Source organism: Polistes dominula, unplaced genomic scaffold (assembly GCF_049000335.1).
Source record: "Polistes dominula isolate Pdom_NZ unplaced genomic scaffold, Pdom_raw_medaka contig_68, whole genome shotgun sequence".
In the NCBI taxonomy this organism is placed as follows: Eukaryota; Metazoa; Arthropoda; class Insecta; order Hymenoptera; family Vespidae; genus Polistes; species Polistes dominula.
In genome coordinates, this window is record NW_028301034.1 from 386,740 (window position 1) to 409,113 (window position 22,374).

Here is a 22,374-nt window from a genome sequence, read left to right on the forward strand (position 1 = left end):
TTATTTCGTGCATGTAAGAATTGTCTTCTCATAATGTATAATTAGAATTGTGAAAAGATAAAAACACGTTAAACGCGTAGTACAATTGATGATTCAAAAACAGAGATTACGAGTTATAATGTTAGATCGTATTATACGCTAATCAATTTAAATGTCAGTTTCGCGCTCTATCTCCCAAGGCAAATCGGTACAAAATTGCAAGCGCATCATAGTGACCGCGTCCTTGACGATACGAGCGTTCCATACTTGCATATGCGACCTGAAAATTACAAAGCTCCGATTCACCGTCAGTTAAGTCCGTACAAACGTATGAATTGGAACGCGTCGGTATAAAAGAATCGTTTACCACGACGATCGGAAAAAAAAATAAACTTACCTTACCGATGATGGCTTTCTCGAGTATGTCGTTAAATGACGGAAAAATCATGAAAGATTTTACACAGAGCGAAAATTATTTCGAAAAATTCGAACAATTCGAAAAATTACGCTTCGATCTTGAGTAGAATATCTAAAAGAAGAACAAAAGTTACAAGTTTTTTTTTTTTTTTTGAGAACTTTCATCGTGGCAATTTCGTTATACATATGTTCGAAATCTATGTTAATCATAATCGTTTGATAGACTTTCATTTTTTGTTTTGTTTTAAATCTTTTAAGTAATGACTTTATAAAAAATCTATAAAGACAGAAAACGAAAGGTTAATTTTTACTCAAATATGAATTTAGAATGATATGAAAAAAAAAAACCAAAAAGATTCAATATATAAATCGTTGTTATTTCTTTATATAATACATAAGTGTAGTTACGTTATTTGACAAACAATGAAATTGTTTCTTAATAGGTTTCAATAGTTATAGTGCGGATACTTCAACAAGTTATGCCAAAGGAACAATTTCATATGCTTGTGTATTAAGTTTTTTTACGTTAAATTATGCCATGGTATATGTCACGACATACTAACCATTGATAATTATTTCTTCAATAAATCAACGATCTGTTAAATTCAGAAAAGACATAAAAAAAGAAGAACCGGGTAAGTTTCATCTTCGTTAACGTTCATTTAATGATACAAATGTAGGTAAGATGGTTACAACTTATCAGATTCTATTTAAATTCATGTTTTATGTTGTTCAACAAATGATATTTAATTAATAAATCGTGTTTTCATTGAATTTTGTTGATTCACGTGACAAAGATATAATATATTCACCCATCAGATTATAAATTTTATTACTAGCGTCGTTTATATTTGCATACTTGATACAAATTGAGTACACGTGCTTGACAAGACAATTATATTTCTAATCGTTATCTTTTATTGCTTTTTTTTTTTTTTACGAATTTAAATTTGCCATAATAATTGTGAGATATAAAACTGGAAGAGACATATTATGATTTATAATTTATTGAAAGTCGCTTATTTTTGATTAATTATTACTGCACTTATCAAACATATGGATCAAGTTACATTTATGTTTACACAGTATTGCATAAAATTGTATGTTGAAAAGATTAAGGGGGTATTCTGGTCTAGAAAATTGAAAGAAAAAATTTTCATTCAATTAAAAATTGGATATGTACTTCTGTAGATAATACAACTGTCAAACTATCTTCAAAATTTCAAGTCAATCGGTTAAATGATGCTTGAGTTCTGAGTCCGCCCGATTTGAAAAATGTAGTTTCGAGAAAAACGCGTTTAAAGTTTTATTATCACTATTCAAGGCGCTTTGAGGCGCTTCCTAAAAAATAAAATTTCGCCATGTTAAAAATATTTTTTTGCTTCGGGACCAAGTGCATAATGTTTTTAGATGTCCAAAGTACACTTCAAGCTAAAAAAACAAAAATTGATTTTTTGAAAATTCTATAGTGGTATTACTCCTTAAAACATTTTCTGAAATTTTGATGAAACATTTTTGAGGATTGAAAATACGAAAAATACAAGAATCAGGTTTAAAATTAGGAAAAAAAAAACTCGAATGCGAATAAACCTTGCTCCACTTAAGGGAGTATTCTGGTCTAGAAATTTGAAAAAATCGATTTTTTTTTCTTCATATCTTCAAAGCTTAACCTTTTAAGAATATGTCCTGAAGAGAATTTTTCAAAATTCAATTTATTTTCGGAAATATAGCTGTTTTAGTGACGCGACATCCTATATCCTACCCTTATTACGCGAAACTTGAACGCGTTTTTCTCGAAACTGTTTTTTTTGTTCACAAATGTCAAGATATCTCAAGTTCTACTAAACCGATTTGCTTGAAATTTGGTGACAGTCTTCTCTATGCATTACTCTATCGTGCAAACTAAAATCTTACAAAATTTTCAAATTTTTATTATTTTTAAAAAATTCGGAAAAGTAAAAAATGTGGTAAATATAATGTATCTTTTTTTCAAACAGCTGTAATTTAGCGAAAAAAAAACTGTTCTCAATTCTTTTAGTTCGAACGATAGCTACATTATTCTAAATTAATAATCCGTTTTAATTTTGTATTTCGGATTACCAGGAGAGCTACAATCTTGACATTTGTCGCACGCCGTTTTTTTGGGACCCCCTACTTCATCTTTTTCAATTTTAAATTTGTTCATTCATTTGTTCATTAAATGTGTTCAAAAGTACCTAAAATTTATGCCTTTAAACCAGAATACCCCCTTAACGTCACAATTAAAAAAAAAATAAACATGATCTTCATACTTCTTTATAAAATAATATTATTTTTTGATATAATTAATAATATATCATTATTATATTATAAACAATGAAATATTTTTAAATTACTATTCGATTCCTGGCTCTCGTGTTTAATAGAAAAATATATAAATATATATCAAATTTCATTAACGTCATAGACATTTTTTTTTTTTTTTTACGTAACGTACGACCAACCTAATATCATTTTATATCGATAAATATAAGTTTTGTTTTGTAACGATAGATATTTAATGTAAATAGTAATTGAACATGTTAGATCAAGGTGGATCTAAAAATCAGATCGCTTACTCATATGACTAGCACGTTGGATGCTTACAACATGAAATCGATTTTTTTTTCTTTTTTTATTTAAAAATGATATTTAATAGGTACGTGAACGAACGAGTGTGATTATGAGAAAAAAGGGGACGTGTCTATTTATATCGTAAATTGTTTTATTACACGTAAGAGATTCTATGAGAGAATGTCACGAAATGCAAATTGATGAGCAAGAGATAGAGATACAACGTTGGATCGTAATTCGAATGGAAATTTTAATGAGCTTTATTAGATTGGGTGAAAGCTTATATATATTTATATGAATTTATAATATTGTTTGTTGAATGATGAAGAGGAAGCAAAGAGAATGGTCATTCAAATGGAAGAGATTATGTGGTGAGTCAGTTAAAGAGAAGAGAACTCTAAATGTAATAGATCCTAGTGGTCTTTCGATGTTGTCGTCGTTGTATGATCGAGCTCCTATTTCGTATTAACTTTCAAAAGTTCATCTCAAAACGAATAGAATGAAATAATTCACTCGTATATAGATAATAATGTAAAAAATATATTTTTTCTATGCATAAAAATGCTTCGATAATTACGTTGAAATCTAACTAACATGTTTTTGTGACATATGATATTTACTAAACATTTGTTTGAATGAGAAAACAAGTGGTTTAGTATCTCTATGGGTTTATTTCGGGGGCGTAAATGTTAAGATAAATTATATCCATTACGGTCATTCTAAGAAACTGTATACATGTTCGTTCGATCGATAAACTCTCATACGATATATTCGATATTGTTATAATAATGACCGCTGACATATATTGGCCACTCGTTTTTTCTCACATCCAGCAGCGAAATGCCATTCTGTATCGGTAATATCGATAAATCGATTGCCGATACATTATCGACGTTTTATCAGTATGTTGAGATCGTATCGGTAAAGATAAATCGGAAAAAGTATCTAACCTTTTGAATTTCGTGAAAATGTAACATTAACATTATTAATATAAGAGTAGATACTATGTAATTAATTATCTATTGTGTATTATATATACAGGATCCAAAAATAACTCTATTTACTACTTAACACTTTCATAACCGCACGTTTGCGCAGTGAAACGTCGCCAGTGGCCGGCAATATTTTTTTTTTTTTTAATATATTTTTATATATTTTTTTGTACCGGCAAATAACGACTGGCCTACCAATGACACCACATGAATGTCACCGGCGTACGACGACTGACCTACCAATGACACCACATGAGTGTCACCGGCGTACGACGACTGGTCTACCAATGACACCACATGAGTGTCACCGACGTACGACGACTGGCCTACCAATGACACCACATGAGTGTCACCGGCGCACGACGACTGACCTATCAATGACACCACATGAGTGTCACCGACGTACGACGACTGGCCTACCAATGACACCACGTGAGTGTCACCGGCGCACGACGACTGACCTATCAATGACACCACATGAGTGTCACCGGCGTACGACGACTGGCCTACCAATGACACCACATGAGTGTCACCGGCGTACGATGACTGACCTATCAATGACACCACATGAGTGTCACCGGCGTACGACGACTGACCTATCAATGACACCACATGAGTGTCACCGGCGTACGATGACTGGCCTACCAATGACACCACATGAGTGTCACCGGCGTACGACGAGGGCCTGCCTATGGCACCACATTGGTGTCAGCGGTTGTGAAAGTGTTAATAGCAAGCTATTAGTGAAGACTATTCAATATCAAACGTGGTAGTAAAATAAACTTTTTTTATATTATAAAATATATTGGTAATTAAAACCATTTACGTCAGTGCTAGTGTCAGCGGTTGTGAAAGTGTTAATAGCAAGCTATTAGTGAAGACTATTCAATATCAAACGTGGTAGTAAAATAAACTTTTTTTATATTATAAAATATATTGGTAATTAAAACCATTTACGTCAGTGCTAATATGACGGGGTCATATGAGGTCATGTCAACGAGCAATAAGATGTATATGAAGACTAGGGGTACCCCGGCCACGCGTTGCTGTGATTTTTTGGACGTGAAAACTTCTTTAGAATCAGATTGATACGTTCATTTAATATCATTTTAAACTGTCCAATGAAGTTTAATTATTATTCACTTAAACTTATTTTAATAAAAGTTGAAAAAGTTGAAACAAAAATTTAATTTATCGTAATGCCATTGGATGTACAATATTTTTGGTTGATCCTTCAGGAGTATACACAAACAAATTCGATGGTTTTCCAACCCTGGAACACGCAACATATAATTGACCGTGAGAAAAGCACGGATTTTCTAAATCTTGACAACAGTGTCAATTGAGTAACTTCTTCAAACACTAATTAGATCTTAATGTAATATTTTAATTAGCACACGATTTACAAAATGGAATCGAATAACTTCGATTGTCGACTCGAATATTCTCTATAATTCGAATATCGACTAACTTCAACTTATAAACTTTTCGCATAACAATTTATAAATAAAAAATTAATTAAATAAACAACTGAAATTGGACCGAACTGTTACGCTAAACCATGATCGAATCCACCTGAAGACACACAAAAAATTTCATTAAAATCGGTCCAGCCGTTTAGGAGGAGTTCAATTACAAAAATGTGCACAGAAAAAATATATATAAAGATATACCTTTCTTGTAATCATTATAAATGTCGAGTGGTAAAAAAGGATAATTTATGCGATTGAAAAAAAAATGAAAATTGAGAAAAAATGATTTCTACCATTAGAAATTCTTCACTGCCATTAGTGAAGTTTTTTAATACGATTGTAAACAGAAGAGATATGTAAGGTGAACAGAATAATTGCTCCCACCCTATATATATATATATAAATATATGTATGTACATAAGTATGCGTATTCGTTTTCTGCGAGAACTTTGTGTCAACAGCTCACGAACGCGGAAATGGTTATAAATAGGCTGGAATTTAAATCTTCTCTCGGCGCCATGCAATTCTTTGCGAGATTATGTTCAGTTCGTTATTAGTCATCTCTCGTGAATACCAGTCGAGTAATTAGGCCGAGAAGATATTACGCATGGATCTCGGTTTAATCGTCTAACTTTATATTCAAGTGAGACTTATACATGGAAAAAAAAAATTATTTCTTTCTTCAAAGTTTACTATCGGCTTTTGAAACATTACTAACTAATATCTTAAATATTTGAAGTAATGTATAAATTCTTATCGCGTTTAAGGTAGTATTTAGTAAAAGTAAAAGTAAAAGATAGAGAGATTGGAATAAATTATCAAGCTTCAAAATATTATTATACTGTATTTCGATGTTATAATAATAACTTGCACAACGATAACAGTAGTTGAGTTGTCCTCAAGAAAAAAAGAGTTTGGTTACGACAAGTGATATTTGTGTCACGAAGTATGTTATCGTTACATGACTAATAAAGTTGAAATTTCATTACGAATTCGTGAACTAACCATAAGATCTTTTTTTTTTTTTTTAACTGTTAGATATACGTTATCACGTAAGGATTATTCTAATACTATATTTTATATTCTTCTAAAGCTTCCGGATGATTAATCGTATCTTTTGAGATTCACATGCCTTTTTATCATACATTTGAATATAAATATACATACATGTAACGCGTTTATACGTATATCAAATTGACAACGTGATTCTAGAAGTATTTGATATAAAATTTCCGTGGCAGAGGCGTTGTTCTACAAAGATGTCATTCTATAGTTACAGTGCATTCACCTCAAATTAACGTCCGACTAGTGACCTTTCGAAATCCTCGAATCAGCTTTTAACACATTGTCCTGAAATGTAAACGCGACAGACAGTGTAATTACTAACCGGGGACTACGGAAAATGGTCGTTTTTTATTCTTTCTTTTTTTTTTTTTTAACTTTAGCTATTGTCATCTCGAGGTTAGTGTGCGGTTAATCAAGTGAGTATGAGAACGAGAGGTCAAGTACACACGCCTTGTAACAAAGTTCGAAACACGAGACTGTATTACTTTTTTTTCTTCTCACAATTATTAAATTGTGCGTAGCATTATTTTTCTCACGGAAGTCATTATTATTAGAAAATCTTAACATATATAAATTACGTGTCACGTTGTTTGTCCGCAATGGACTCCTAAACTACTGAACCGATTTTAATAAAATTTTGCACACTGTGTGCAGTTTCATCCAACTTGAAAGATAGGATAGTTTATATCTTAATTATTAATCGCAATATTATTTGTTTATTAACAAAGAGTCATGATTTCTCTGTTAGTTCAATAAGATTCTAACAGATGGCGGTATAAGGTAATTCGTTGACTTAAAGACGTGTGTATCGGACTAATTGTGAGCCACAGTATGGTATAAAAATATCATGTTCGTAGATAATCCTTTACGATTTAATTGAATTATTTTTTAAATGATACAAAATAATAATCATTTTTAAGGGAATATTCCGGTCTAGAAATTTGAAAAAATCGATTTTTTTTTTCTTCATATTTTCAAAGCTTAACTTTTTAAAAATATGTTCTCAAGAGGATTTTTCAAAATTCAATCTATTTTCGGAGCTATAGCTGTTATAGTGACGCCACATCCTATTTCCTACCCTTATCACGCGTAATTATATTATATAAAAATAAAATATAAGAATCTGATTTTTTTTTGTTTTTTTTCAAAATGGCCGCCGTAGTAACTAATCTCCTGAGACCCTCGCAACGAAACGCATCAATCATGGTGATTTTTAGCTTTAGTTACAGCAATCTAAAATTTAAAAAAAGGGTCGGAGAGTGTTCATAAAACATGTATCTTCTAGTTGAACAAAAGAAAAACTAAAAAGTCAAAAAATCCTAAATTGGCACGACTCAGACAAAAAAGTCTGATTTTTGACCCTTTTTTTAAACGGTTTTTGGGTCAAAAATGGCAATTTTTGAAAATTTTTGTGGCATTTTTAAAGTTCAACTAGAAGCTAATACTATATAGAAAATGTGTGCTAAATTTCATAAAAATCGGTTGAAACCTTTTTGAGTTATTTTTCATTACAGTTAGATAAAAGTCATTTCGAGAAAAACGCGTTCAAAGTTTAGCGTTGGCGTTTAGCGGCGAGTTGAGGCGAAGCACTTAAATGAATTTTTAATCGATAAATAATGCGAATTTCATTCTAAAAATTTACACGCATATTTTTCAGATGGTAAACTAACTATTTCTGAAAAAAAAAAAAAAATTCGATTTTTTTTGTTACTTTTAATGTATCGCCGGCCTTAATTGTGTCCTTTTAATCAAAATTTGTCGATTGACGATCGTGTTTCGATAAATTTTCTTGATCAAGGTATATAAAAAATTGTAAAATAGTGCGGTACCTTTGGCGGTTTCCTTTTTCAACTCTGTAAGTTAACTAACGTAAGATCCACAAGCAACTTTCTAATCTCAGTTTCGTGACGATTGCAGTCGGTTGTAGGTTCTAAATAGACTTGACTGTTTATATCTATTAGTCACGTGTCAAAAAAAAAACAATAATAAATTAGCGTTTATGATATTATTAGGTATAGATCGGTTGACTTTAAAAGGATAATAAAGATCGAAGTATTTTCCCTTGTGCTTCTTCTGATATTCGTCAAATTGGAAAAGGAAAAAAGAAAGAGAGATTGCAAAAGTAAGGTTTTTTTGTTTCACATTGTAAGTTAATACTATACATGTAATTAACGTCATCAATGTTAAAAAAAGATCATTCAGAAAAGAATGAAATGAATCCATTTTTCTTAACCGTATAACAACGGTTTCATAACAACGGTTGGCAATACTGAAGAAGATACACACCATGTATGTGAGTATGTGTGTTTATGTCGATGAGAACACGTAGAACGTTCGATAATCATTCAAGCGATTCCTTTTTTCATACAAACGTGCCATCTTTCGGTGAATTGAAGAATTACTCGGTACGTTCTCGGTTCCGGTCTCGTCTTCCTTCTTACTTATAATTACGTATTGCTTTTGACGTTTTGTTGAAAGTTCCTCTTAGCGGAAATCGACTTTTATCGTGTTACACGTGTATCTTCATCGATTTTCATGAGAGAGAAGTTCTCCTTCTGGAATCGGTATTTTATTTGAAACGTAGCACAAGTCAAATCTATATGTCCATTTACGGAAACATGCCTTTCCTTTTTGTGAGAGCTTTATTGATTAACAGTGTTGGAACCGGCCGGCTGTAGTATGGTTGTTATTATCGTAAACCTACTCTCTGTCCATTATAACGATCGAAATGTTTCCTTGATATCATCATACGTTCTATTTTGTTTCAATGCATGTACGATTTCAATGACGAACGTAGGATAAGATATGAAATACACATGAAGAGTTTCATAAATCTGAGGTAATTATAAATCTTGATTTATTTCAATATTTTTCCGCGTATTATTGTTAAATATGTTCACCAATATATATTCCTTCATACGCGAGTACTTACTTTCAAAATGGCGACTGTTGAAAAAAAGGCGCGAATTTGTGACCGTATTCACCACGTATTTTTTATTCCTTATTTTTACTAGAATTTTTTTTTTTGCAAATTATTTATTCTTTTTATCGACGTTTGTAGTTGAATAAATGTGATGTTAAATTATTCACATACATATATCTGGATTATGAAACGTAATAGAGTAGATATACGTAGGTTACTTAAATATCTATTAATGATAAATAGATTTGAATGAAATATTTCGTATTACGAGTTTGTTATCTTTATCAATGAAATAATAATTGAATGATAAGTGACTATTGAATGAATGTTTAGTGCTGCTATTAGGATGGAATTCTGCCGAACTTTTAGGGCAACATAGTGCGCATGTCTCTTACTGTATAAATAAAAGAGCGCGAAGTTTAGTAAATTGTATGTGTTAATAATTGTTTTCTTTCGAACGTTCATTTTTATTATAAAAGTGTTCTTCTGTTCGAATATAATTATTTCTTTGATATATATATATATATATATATATATATATATATATTATACATCAATATTATTCAATAAAACGAATCACCATATTTAACACGTTCATCGCCCAGCCCGTTTCGGTTGAGTTTCTCGTCAGGCCCAAAATTCCACTGTCGGTGCGCCTACGTAACATAAAGAAGCGATAAGTAGAAATATCAACAATACGACCTGAGTATTATGGTTGTATTATATTATTATATTTTATTTATCGAAAATAATAAAATATATATAAATTACGTGTCACGTTGTTTGTCTGCAATGGATTCCTAAACTACTGAACCGATTTTAATAAAATTTTGCATACTATGTGCAGTTTCATCCAACTTGAAAGATAGAATAGTTTATATCTCAATTTATAATCGAATATTATTTGTTTATTAACAAACAGTCATGATTATCTCTGTTAGTTCGATAAGATTCTAACAGATGGCGGTATAAGGTAATTCGTTGACTTAAAGACGATATATATATATATCTTATCTTCTTCTTCTCCTTATCTTAATATATATATAAATTACATGTCACGTTGTTTGTCCGTAATGGATTCCTAAACTACTGAACTGATTTTAATAAAATTTTGCACACTATGTGCAGTTTCATCCAACTTGAAAGATAGAATAGTTTATATCTCAATTTATAATCGAATATTATTTGTTTATTAACAAACAGTCATGATTATCTCTGTTAGTTCGATAAGATTCTAACAGATGGCGGTATAAGGTAATTCGTTGACTTAAAGACGATATATATATATATCTTATCTTCTTCTCCTTATCTTAATATATATATAAATTACATGTCACGTTGTTTGTCCGTAATGGACTCCTAAACTACTGAAACGATTTTAATAAAATTTTGCACACTATGTGTAGTTTCATCCAACTTGAAAGATAGAATAGTTTATATCTCAATTTATAATCACAATATTATTTGTTTATTAACAAAGAGTCATGATTATCTCTGTTAGTTCGATAAGATTCTAACAGATGGCGGTATAAGGTAATTCCTTGACTTAAAGATGTGTGTATCGGACTGATTGTGAGACACCCCTAATAAAATATAAAAATATCGTTTATTTACCGAAAATAATTTTTTTTTGAAATAAGAAATGAGCCAAGTTTTTCCCACTAAAAATACTATAACTTTAACAAAAAAGAGCATGTCACTGTATACAGTGACGTGGTGGGGGTGGGGGGCCCGGAGAAGCATGCCCGTCTATGACATACGGTACCATGGCGACGAACGTGTTAAATATTATTATGAAATAATAAAACCGTGTTTCTACAATTGTTACATATAAATGCTACATTTTGACGAATCTATTATGAATTTTGAAATAACGTTTGAACTTTGGATCTTTTTTGTCGATACAAAACCACGGTGACGTGGTGGGGGGTGGGGGGCCCGGAGAAGCATGCCCGTTTCTGACATACGGTGCCATGGCGACGAACGTATTAAATATTATTATGAAATAATAAAACCGTGTTTCTACAATTGTTACATATAAATGCTACATTTTGACGAATCTATTATGAATTTTGAAATAACGTTTGAACTTTGGATCCTTTTTGTCGATACAAAAATAGATATTTTCCAATTCTACTTACATAAAATATTCTCTTTATCGTAAATTGTTGTAGAACATTGAAAGAATATAGAGGTCATTTTAAAACTGTTCGATTTGCATAGCATTATCGAGAGAATCGATTAACGTCGACAGTTTTTAAATTTTGCTCGATAATTGATTTGTCTTCACTTCTTACATTAATAAAGAACACGAATACGTTGCATAACCGGTACTAATGTCAGCATGTTTAAAATGGACTGAATAGCAATAATGTGATTTTAGAAACGTTCCTTTTGTGACTTGTCATATGTACGTATTATACACAATCAAAACAATATGCTAATAATGCTGTAAACTTTTACGAGTCTGACAACACAATGCTATTTTTCACAGTTATATTATCATAAATTATTAAAATCAATTCGATGTAATGGTATTTGTGTTAAAAATTATTGAAAGTACATCTATTCGTGTTATTTTGTATCTACATTAACACGTATGCAAATATTCACGTACCATATGTGTATATATAATATATATATATTGTACATATATGAATCAAGTTAAACTTGGTAAATTCGAATATGTTTTCAATGATTTAAAGGGACAAGAGGGAATGTCGGAACACGATGCTATTTTCGGCTAAATTTGAATTAAATTAAATCTTGGCAGCTAGTTCCACGCCTATGGTTTCATCCGGGAAACCAAAACCTTGAGAACGTGGGACAAGTTTTTGAATTTAATTTTGTATAGATAACGGAACATAATTATTATTAAGTCTGTTAACAGTCGTTAAATTGTCTAAAAGAAAAAGTTTTCATTGAATGTTGAAATTGAAAAAAAAAAAATATTATTAAAGTATCGTTAAGAAATGACAAAATTATTTTAACATTTTGTATGCAAGGCTCGTACGTATTTTTCGTATATTATCTGCAGGATACATCTTTTGTATATTACTGGATTAAATACAGAAGTATATATCTATAATAATATTTAGTGTGATATTATTATTATTAATAATAATATTTAGTGTGATATCATATACTGAAATATTATGTAAATAATCAAATCAAAAATAGCCCGTAAATATGTGTTAGTAATGAATTAATCAATCTTCATTCGAAATCGAAAAAAACGATCTTGAATAACTAATTTAAATAAATGACAACATTTAACGATAGATATGTAAATACAGGGTGATTCATAAAACGAAGACGGGAAATAACTTGTTTTTAAATAACAATAGAAAAAAATCATAAAGGAAAAAGTTAAATGGCCCAACAAATGTCAACTTTCTATGACCCTACTTTTTTTGAAAGTGCATCGATGCACCCGCTAGATGCAGTTGCACTTATTTTTTAAATGGAACTCTAAATTTTTTTTTACACTGTTCGATTCCTTTTTTCATTCTGCGTTAAAAAGTATTAAGTGAAGGTCATCGAAATGTCAATAGTTTACTAGATATTTGATGTTTTATATCACTAATGTACAGGGTGATTCTTAAAACGGAGACGGGAAATAACTTGTTTTCAAATAACAATAGAAAAAAATCATAAAGAAAAAAAGTTAAATGGCCAAACAAATGTCAACTTTCTATGACCCTACTTTTTTTGAAAGTGCATCGATGCACCCGCTAGATGCAGTTGCACTTATTTTTTAAATGGAACTCTAAATTTTTTTTTACACTGTTCGATTCCTTTTTTTATTCTGCGTTAAAAAGTATTAAGTGAAGGTCATCAAAATGTCAATAGTTTACTAGATATTTGATGTTTTATATCACTAATGTACAGGGTGATTCTTAAAAAGGAGACGGGAAATAACTTTTTTTTAAATAACAATAGAAAAAAATTATAGAGGAAAAAGTTAAATGGCCAAACAAATGTCAACTTTCAATGACCCTACTTTTTTTGAAAATGCATTGATGCACCCGCTAGATGCAGTTGCACTTATTTTTTAAATGGAACTCTAAATTTTTTTTTACACTGTTCGATTCCTTTTTTTATTCTGCGTTAAAAAGTATTAAGTGAAGGTCATCGAAATGTCAATAGTTTACGAGATATTTGATGTTTTATATCACTAATGTACAGGGTGATTCTTGTAACAGGTGCGGGTAATAACTTTTTTTTAAATAACAATAGAAAAAAATCAGAAAGGAAAAAGTTAAATGGCCAAACAAATGTCAACTTTCTATGACCCTACTTTTTTTGAAAATGCATTGATGCACCCGCTAGATGCAGTTGCACTTATTTTTTAAATGGAACTCTAAATTTTTTTTTACACAGTTCGATTTCTTTTTTTATTCTGCGTTAAAAAGTATTAAGTGAAGGTCATCGAAATGTCAATAGTTTACTAGATATTTGATGTTTTATATCACCAATGTACAGGGTGATTCTTGTAACAGTTACGGGTAATAACTTTTTTTTAAATAACAATAGAAAAAAATTATAGATGAAAAAGTTAAATGGCCAAACAAATGTCAACTTTCTATAACCCTACTTTTTTTGAAAGTGCATCGATGCAGCCGCTAGATGCAGTTGCACTTATTTTTTAAATGGAACTCTAAATTTTTTCACACTGTTCGATTCCTTTTTTTATTCTGCGTTAAAAAGTATTAAGTGAAGGTCATCGAAATGTCAATAGTTTACGAGATATTTGAAGTTCTATATCAGTAATGTATTTTATTACAATAAATATTCGAATGTTTTTCCATTGTATTTTAAACAATTAGATGCGCACATTCTATTGCGCTTTTTTACATTTTTCATTACATTTTTTAATTGATTTGAATTGATATTGGAACAATACATTGTTATACGCTCTCCTTATATAACTTAAAATATTTCATAAAATATTGGCATTTCGATGACCTTCATTTAATACTTTTTAAATTAAATAATAAAAAAAGGAATCGAACAGTGTAAACAAAAAAAAATAAAAGTTCCATTAAAAAAAAAAGTGCAACTGCATATAGCGGGTGCATCGATGCATTTTCAAAAAAAGTACGGTCATAGAAAGTTGACATTTGTTGTGCCAATTAACATTTTCCTCAATAATTTTTGTCTATTGTTACTTAAATAAAAAAAAGTTATTTCCCGCATCCGTTTTAAAAATCATCCTGTATATGTCATGAAAATGAAAAAAAAAAAAAAAATGACTTTCCTTAAATAAACGTACATGATAATCGTAATTCTTGAATTCTTGAAATACGTCATACGATTTTATTATAGATCAAATCTCGTGAAATTATTTATGTACGAATGAATTAATTAGCAAGCAAATGTATTCTTTGGCGACACGAACGATTTACGTAATTCTATTCAATGGATTTGAATACGAATTATCGAGAAGTTCAATTAATTAACATAACATTAATTAATTTTCTCTTTTCTTTATTTTTGTGATAAATTTATTTCAATATATATATATATATATATAAATATATTTTGTCTTAGATACCACACAAGCAATTTTATTACATTAAACATTCGATGAAGGAGAAATGAATTCTGCTTGAACTTGAAATGCAGTTGCATTGTTGCAGCCGTTGATAGCTCACGATTAAGCGAATCAATCTTGTCTCGTTGCAATCGTTACATTCATTCCGTTTGAGTTAAAGATATACGTAAAGAAATCTACATTTTCATTCTATGTTTAGTTCAAAGAACTATTGAACGTCAATTGAACTATCTACGTTTAATATTAATTAGAGAATTTTCAAATGAAACGTCTTTAATTGAATAAAATGTTGATCTTTAAATAAGAAAATGTAAAAAAACAATTTTACAATTACAATTTGTACAATTACAATTGAATCGTTAAAGCTAAATGTAAAAGAAAGATGTAAGAAAATCAATTGATTGTTTGATCAACACGAGGAAGCATTGACTGATAGAATCAAATTGGTTGATCAATGGATTTGATTAACTTAAATGATCGTCGATAAAGATTTATTCGAAAATAATTCTAGTAAAATTAACAAATGTGAAAAAAAATGGCTAACAAGGAAAGTGCAAGGTCTTGCCCTCACGGATTTTGTTCAAATTTTGCAGGAAAATAGATTTATATGGTTATAGAGGCCACTACTCAATAATTTTTTAGATATTTGTAATTAAGGGGACACGTCAACAAAAAAAACGATTTTTTTTCTCTATTTTTTGAAAGAATATTATTTCAAAAATATTTCTTCAAATTTTGGTAAAGATCCGCGCATTATTTACGAAACTGTAGTAGTTTAAACGGAGCGCGCCGTAGCGGTCCAAGTAAGTTGCCAAAACTTTAAACCTTAATTTTTCCTATTCGCGTTTTTAAAACGGTGGCCCTCGCTGCGTCCAGACCATTTATCCGATCCTTACCAAATTTTGTACAGTAATACTAGATACACGTATCTAGGGAATGAACGAAAGGATTTTTCGAAAAAATGCCAATTTTTTTTTCTTCAAAAACTCGGCGATTTTTCTGCAAAAATGTCAATTTTTTTTCGCAAAAAGTCGACTATTTTGAGAAAAATTAAAAAATCAAAATTTCCTTTCGTTCATTCCCTGCGCCAACATCTCTACTAAAGGATAACACTCGGTTTTTTTGTTTATGATGAACCAATTTTTGGCAGTGAGGGCAACCGAAAATGACCCTTTTTTTTTGGACTCTTAGAAAAGTGGCCACAGACAACACAATTGACAATATTTTTACACACAAAAAATTGTGAATATAGTTCAGATACATAACTTACATATACCAAAAATTTGTATTGATATTAATAAAACTGGTTGCAAAAAAATTCACAAAAAAACCGCTTTTTTTTACACTCGAAGGTGACGTGTCCCCTTAAAGATGCTAAATAAAGATGCCGTTTAATTCTTAAATTCATTTCTTAATTCTCAATTCTTAAATTCAAAAATATTAGGACCTTGAATAAGTTCTCACTGTTTCATCAAAGATGGCAATAGCAGTACTCCGTGCTTGAAATTTCGAATGGTAACGCATTTGCAAGGAAGTACTGTATCTAACCTGAAATTTCAGTGTATGATAGTTCACTTTAGTGTAAACAAAATAATTTTTTAAGAATTTTAAAAATGTCTACTTTTGTGCCAACTAAAGTATATTTGCGGGGAATTTTATTGCACTACTTTATTCAAAAGAAATCGGCAGCTGAAGCACATAGAATTCTTGTTAAGACTTATGGTGACAATGCTCTGTCGGATACGACATGCAGAGACTGGTTTCGACGCTTCAAAAATAATGATATTGAACTTGAGGATAAAGAACGTTCTGGAGCACCAAAAAAATTTCAAGACAGAGAATTGGAGGAACTACTCGATGAAGACCGATCTCAGACGCTAGCAGAACTTGGAAAAACATTACAAGTTGATGAGTCAACTGTTTCAAAACGTTTAAAAATGTTAGGAATGATCCAGAAGCAAGGACATTGGCTGCCATATAAATTGAAGCCAAGAGACATGCTTTTTGGTGTTTTGTCACGTGTGAACTACTGCTTCAACGGCAGAAAAGAAAAGGTTTTTTGCACCGTATCGTGACTGGCGATGAAAAATGGATACACTATGATAATTCAAAGCGTAGAAAATCATGGGGTAAGCCTGGCCATGCATCAACATCGTCTGCAAAACCAAATATCCATAGTTCGAAGCTTCCTCTCTGTATTTGGTGGGATCAGTAGGGTGTAATTTATTATGAGCTGCTCAAACCGAATGAGACTATCACGGGGGATCGCTATCGACTTCAATTGATGCGTTTGAGTTGAGCCCTAAAAGAAAAATGGCTGCTATACGAGAAGAGACACGACAAAGTGATTTTGTTACATGACAACGCCCGGTCTCATGTTGCAAAATCAGTGAAAACCTACCTGGAAACGCTTCGATGGGAAGTTTTACCCCACCCGCCGTATTCACCTGACATAGCCCCTTCCGATTTTCACCTATTCCGTTCGATGGCACATGGCTTAGCTGAGCAGCGTTTTCATTCTTACGAAGAAGCTAAAAAATGGGTCGATTCTTGGATAGCCTCAAAAGACATGTCGTTTTTCCAACGCGGAATTCATATATTGCCAGAAAGATGGGAGAAAGTGATCTCTAGTGATGGGCAATACTTTCAATAAAATGTTTTTGTGTTCCTTATATTTTAAATAAAGTTTTTATTTTGTAAAAAACAGCGAGAATTTATTCAAGGTTCGTATATTTATATTATGTTTGAATTTAAGAATTGAGAATTGAGAAATGAATTTAAGGATTAAACGGCATCTTTATTTATCATCTTTAATTGCAAATATCTAAAAAAATTATTGAATAGTGGCCTCTATAACCATATATATTTATATATATTCATGAACAGGGACGCAAAATCAATTATCCTACAGAATTTGAACAAAATCCATAAGGGCAAGACCTTGCACTCCCTTTGTAAGTTTTTGTAAGAATTAATGAATACATTTGTTTTTCTTTACTCGAGTTAAACTATTTCGAGAGATAAAAGTGGTTGCATTAAATTTCAAGCCTATCGCCAAATAATTCTATAATAGCCTTCGTAAATTCGCTAATTGTTTTTATTTATAGAACTGGATATTATAGATAATTACTGCATACGCGTATACTCTTCGTTTATTGGTAGTAACGAGTAAACGTGAAACATAAAACCAACTATCTCTACTTTACTCGTTGAAAACTTCTTTTTCTTTCGATACTTTTATAACGAACGCGTACAGTCGTTCTCCGATGCAGTGTGCATCCAAAGGAGGACAAGGAGCCAAGAGCCAGGCGCCAGAGAGATCTCGTCGTATTATTCACGTGCGAATAAAACTGAAAGAAAATAAACGAATGAAAAAGGGAAGAAAAAAGAAAAAGAAATACAAGAAGCTCGGGGAATTCCCGTCGACATTCTGATATGAAGAAAATGCGGTTAATCCTCTTTGTTTGTCCTTTAAAGGGATACTCATTATTGTTAAATCTTTTCAAATATTCCAATAAGGTGTGAGATAGAACGAAAGAAAGAAAGAAAGGAAAGATAAAAGATGATAATTAGATAAAGAATAAGTATTTTCATATAACATCATTAAATTTCATATTTTTACATTTATTAATAAATAATATTATTTATTATGTTAAAAGAATACACATTAAAAGTATTCAAATTATTCGAAATTCAATTTATTATACATTATTATTATTATTATTATATTTTATTATATTCTTTATTTATTTATTTATTTATTTATTATACCAGAAAAAAATAATTTACATAGTAATAACAAGGTTAATTCATAGTAAATCCTACAAGAGGTAAACATAGTTACTTGTACATCATAATATATATAAATTACGGGTCACGTTGTTTGTCCGCAATGTACTCTTAAACTACTGAACCGATTTTAATAAAATTTTGCACACTGTGTGCAGTTTTATCCAATTTGAAAGACAGGATAGTTTATAATCTCAATTTATAATCGCAATTGACTTAAAGACGTGTGTATCGGACTGATTGTGAGCCACAGCAACGCGTGGCGGAGCACCCCTAGTACATAGTAAATCCTAACGACATAGTTACATAGGCTGATACATACTAAAATTACTAATACTTAAAACTAAAAAATATAAAATAAATTGAAATAACATTATATAAATTTATCTTTATCTCTATAAAATTCCCTTGTCACAGTGTTTGTTATTCTTATTCTCCGAAACGACTTGACCGATTTATATGAAATTTTTTGTGTATATTCGGTAGGTATGAGAATAGTTTTTCGTATATTTCTTATATCCCTGAGTGATAAGTCTGACCCACCATAATTATTTTTCCTTTAAAAGGATGTTAAGAAAAAAGAGAAACAAAAGACAAATGTTATGTGCCTATATTCAGACAATGTAAAATTATATGATGTGAAGTAAGTGGTGATCTTATGTTACCGCTCATGCGCAGTTGGTTCGATATTAAGAAAAAAGAGAACAAGAAGACAAATGTTATGTGCGTAGATTCAGATCTATCTATATATTTATTAGCCACAGCCACGCGTGACCGGGGCATCCCTAGTAATATTATATAATAAATTGAATTATAATATTAAATATTATTATATGAATTATTATATAATATTATAATAATTTATTGGAAATATTCGAAATTATCGAATAAAATATATTACAGATGAATGAATAAACGTTCCGTTCTTAAGAACATACTAACTCTCTAACATAACTCGGTCAACTCGCATAAGTTTCAAGCTAGTATCGTTTTGCCAGTAGACAGTAACTATACCTTTATTACATCTTCGCACACTTAGAAGAGCTCCGATCTCGGCAAGGTTTCATTTAACTCTCGCTTTCTACTCTTCAACCCCGATCTGCAACCCCCACATATTCAACTTCCCCTCTCCCCCTTAAACTCCTCTCTTCATATTCCTCCTTTTTCTTAGCTCTTCTCGGTCCATTAACATTTTCTTCTTCTTCTTCTTCTTCTTCTTTCAATCTGTCTTTTTTCTCTTATAAACATTCCAATCTTCTTTGCTGCTTCTCCTCCTCCTCCTCCTCCTCCTCCTCATTCTCCTCCTCCTTCTCGTCCCTTTAATTTTTGTTGCTTTTTTCGAGATCAGCAGCATCTCTTTACGCAGGAGACCCCCGAGTTACCCCCTTTTTAGCTGTTCTCTCTTGTCGTTGTTGTCTCCGTTGGAGGCCAAGACCGGCCTCCTTGCACTCGAGAGTGAACTCGAATGCTATTTATAGTAGGGAGCGGCTCTCTCGACTAGGTAGCTCCCACCGCGTGAAAAATCGTGACTGGTTTGTTGTGCGCGCGCACGCGAATACTTCAAACAGGGAGAGAAACCGATTTAAGGAGGAGGAAGGGAAAGGTAGGGTGTGATGGTAAGGATCAAAAGTGGAAAGGGACACACACTTCTCTCTCTCTCTCTCTCTCTCTCTCTCTCTCTCTCTCTCTCTCTCTCTGTCTGTCTCTGTCTCTGTCTCTGTCTTTCTCTCTTGGTCTTAAGTTTAAACCCAAAATGTAAAACCTTCTTGGCGGCCATAGCGAACATTTTGAGATTACAATTTTTATTTAGGTTCTTACTTTTTCTTTTTGTTGTTGTTGTTGTAAAGAATTAATCAATTTATTTTGTAGACTTTTTCATGAAAAATATATAATTAATAAAAATTAGATATTCAGCATGATATCGACAAATTGAAGTCAAAAATTATCATTTATTATATATGGATACTAGATTGTTGAAGAATAGTATTTTAAATTATTATAGTTAAATAAATTTCAAGGTAAATATAATTTTTAAATGAAACTACTAATATATACGAATATTATATATTTATATAATTTGAGAAATTGTTAAAATATATAATAATAAAAATTGTTAAATGGAACTGAAAAAAAATATATTTTTTTATATATATAATATATACTTTAAATATATATTTAAATATATACGAATATTATATCTTATATATACATATATATATATATAAGACAGATACACATATATATATATATATATATATATGTCTTATATTATGTCAAAAATTATCATTTATATGGATACTGGATTGTTGAAAAATAGTATTTTAAATATTATAGTTAAATAAATTTCAAGGTAAATATAATTTTTAAATGTTACTTTTTTTTTTTTTTTGATAAAGATAATTTAATAAACATTTTTAAATGAAACTACTAATATATACAAATATTATATATTTATATAATTCAATAAATTGTTAAAATATATAATAATAAAATTTGGTAAATGGAACTGAAAAAAAATATATATATTTTTATATATATTTTTATATATATAATAAAGTATATATATAAAATATACTTTAAATATATATTTAAATATATACGAATATAATATCTTATATATATATATATATATATATATATATATATATATATGTCTTATATTATGTCAAAAATTATCATTTATATGAATACTGGATTATTGAAAAATAGTATTTTAAATATTATAGTTAAATAAATTTCAAGGTAAATATAATTTTTAAATGTTACTTTTTTGTTTGTTTGATAAAGATAATTTAATAACAAATTTGGTAAAATGGAACTAAAAAAAAAAATCTATATTTATGTATACGAATATTACATCTTTTTTTCTCTCTCCCGCATAATAACTTCTTAAACTTTTGATTTTTTAATCTGACATTTTAGAAACGAATGAAAAAACAAAAAAAAAAAACGAAAGAAAAACAAAAATACCATAAAGTATTAGCCTCTCAGAAAAAAAAAATCGCATAGAGATTAAATTTGAAGATGGATGATGACATACCAAAAAAATATTCTCATTTGTAATCCTTCTCTTGTTAAACGAGTGGAGTTACTGAGAACGCGATGGAGAGAAAACCACGAAGAGATGCTTTTATCGTGGTATTATCGCTCTCTTACTCACCCCTAACTCTCATCCGCCCCTGCTGTCCCCTCTCATTCCCCTGCTGTCCCCTCTCATTCCCCTGCTGTCCCCTCTCATCCCCCTGCTGTCCCCTCTCATCCCCCTGCTGTCTTCTCTCATCCCCCTGCTGTCTTCTCTCATCCCCCTGCTGCCCCACTCATCCCCCTGCTGCCCCACTCATCCCCCTGCTGCCCCCTCTCATCCCTTCTTCTTCATCTTCTTCTTCTTTTTATTTTTTGCGAGAACTCCTTCTTTTTTTATTCTTCTCATCTCGAGGGTACCCGAAAGCCCTGAAAAAGGACGCTGTCCTTGCAAGGGCGCACGGTGAACCCGCTTGGAAAGGAACGAGTTGCATCGAAGGCATTTACCTTTTATACTTCTTTTGCTTTTTTATTTTTTTGTTGTTGTCCTTCTCATGTCTCTTGTCG

General features: G+C 30.7%; 1 protein-coding gene across 3 annotated transcripts in view; it reads left to right on the forward strand.

Annotated features, from left to right (window-relative positions):
• Nucleotides 1-291: 291 nt before the first annotated feature.
• Nucleotides 292-22,374, forward strand: part of Orct (Organic cation transporter) — a 41,391-nt gene continuing 19,308 nt past the window's right edge. For 2 of the 3 annotated variants that reach the window (XM_015333599.2, XM_015333600.2), the window contains exon 1: nucleotides 8,968-9,356. The gene's annotated coding sequence lies outside the window, so the exon portion shown is untranslated. Of the gene's footprint in view, nucleotides 696-839; nucleotides 1,032-8,967; nucleotides 9,357-22,374 lie in introns of those variants that run through there. The other variant, XM_015333595.2, reaches the window with a different exon arrangement.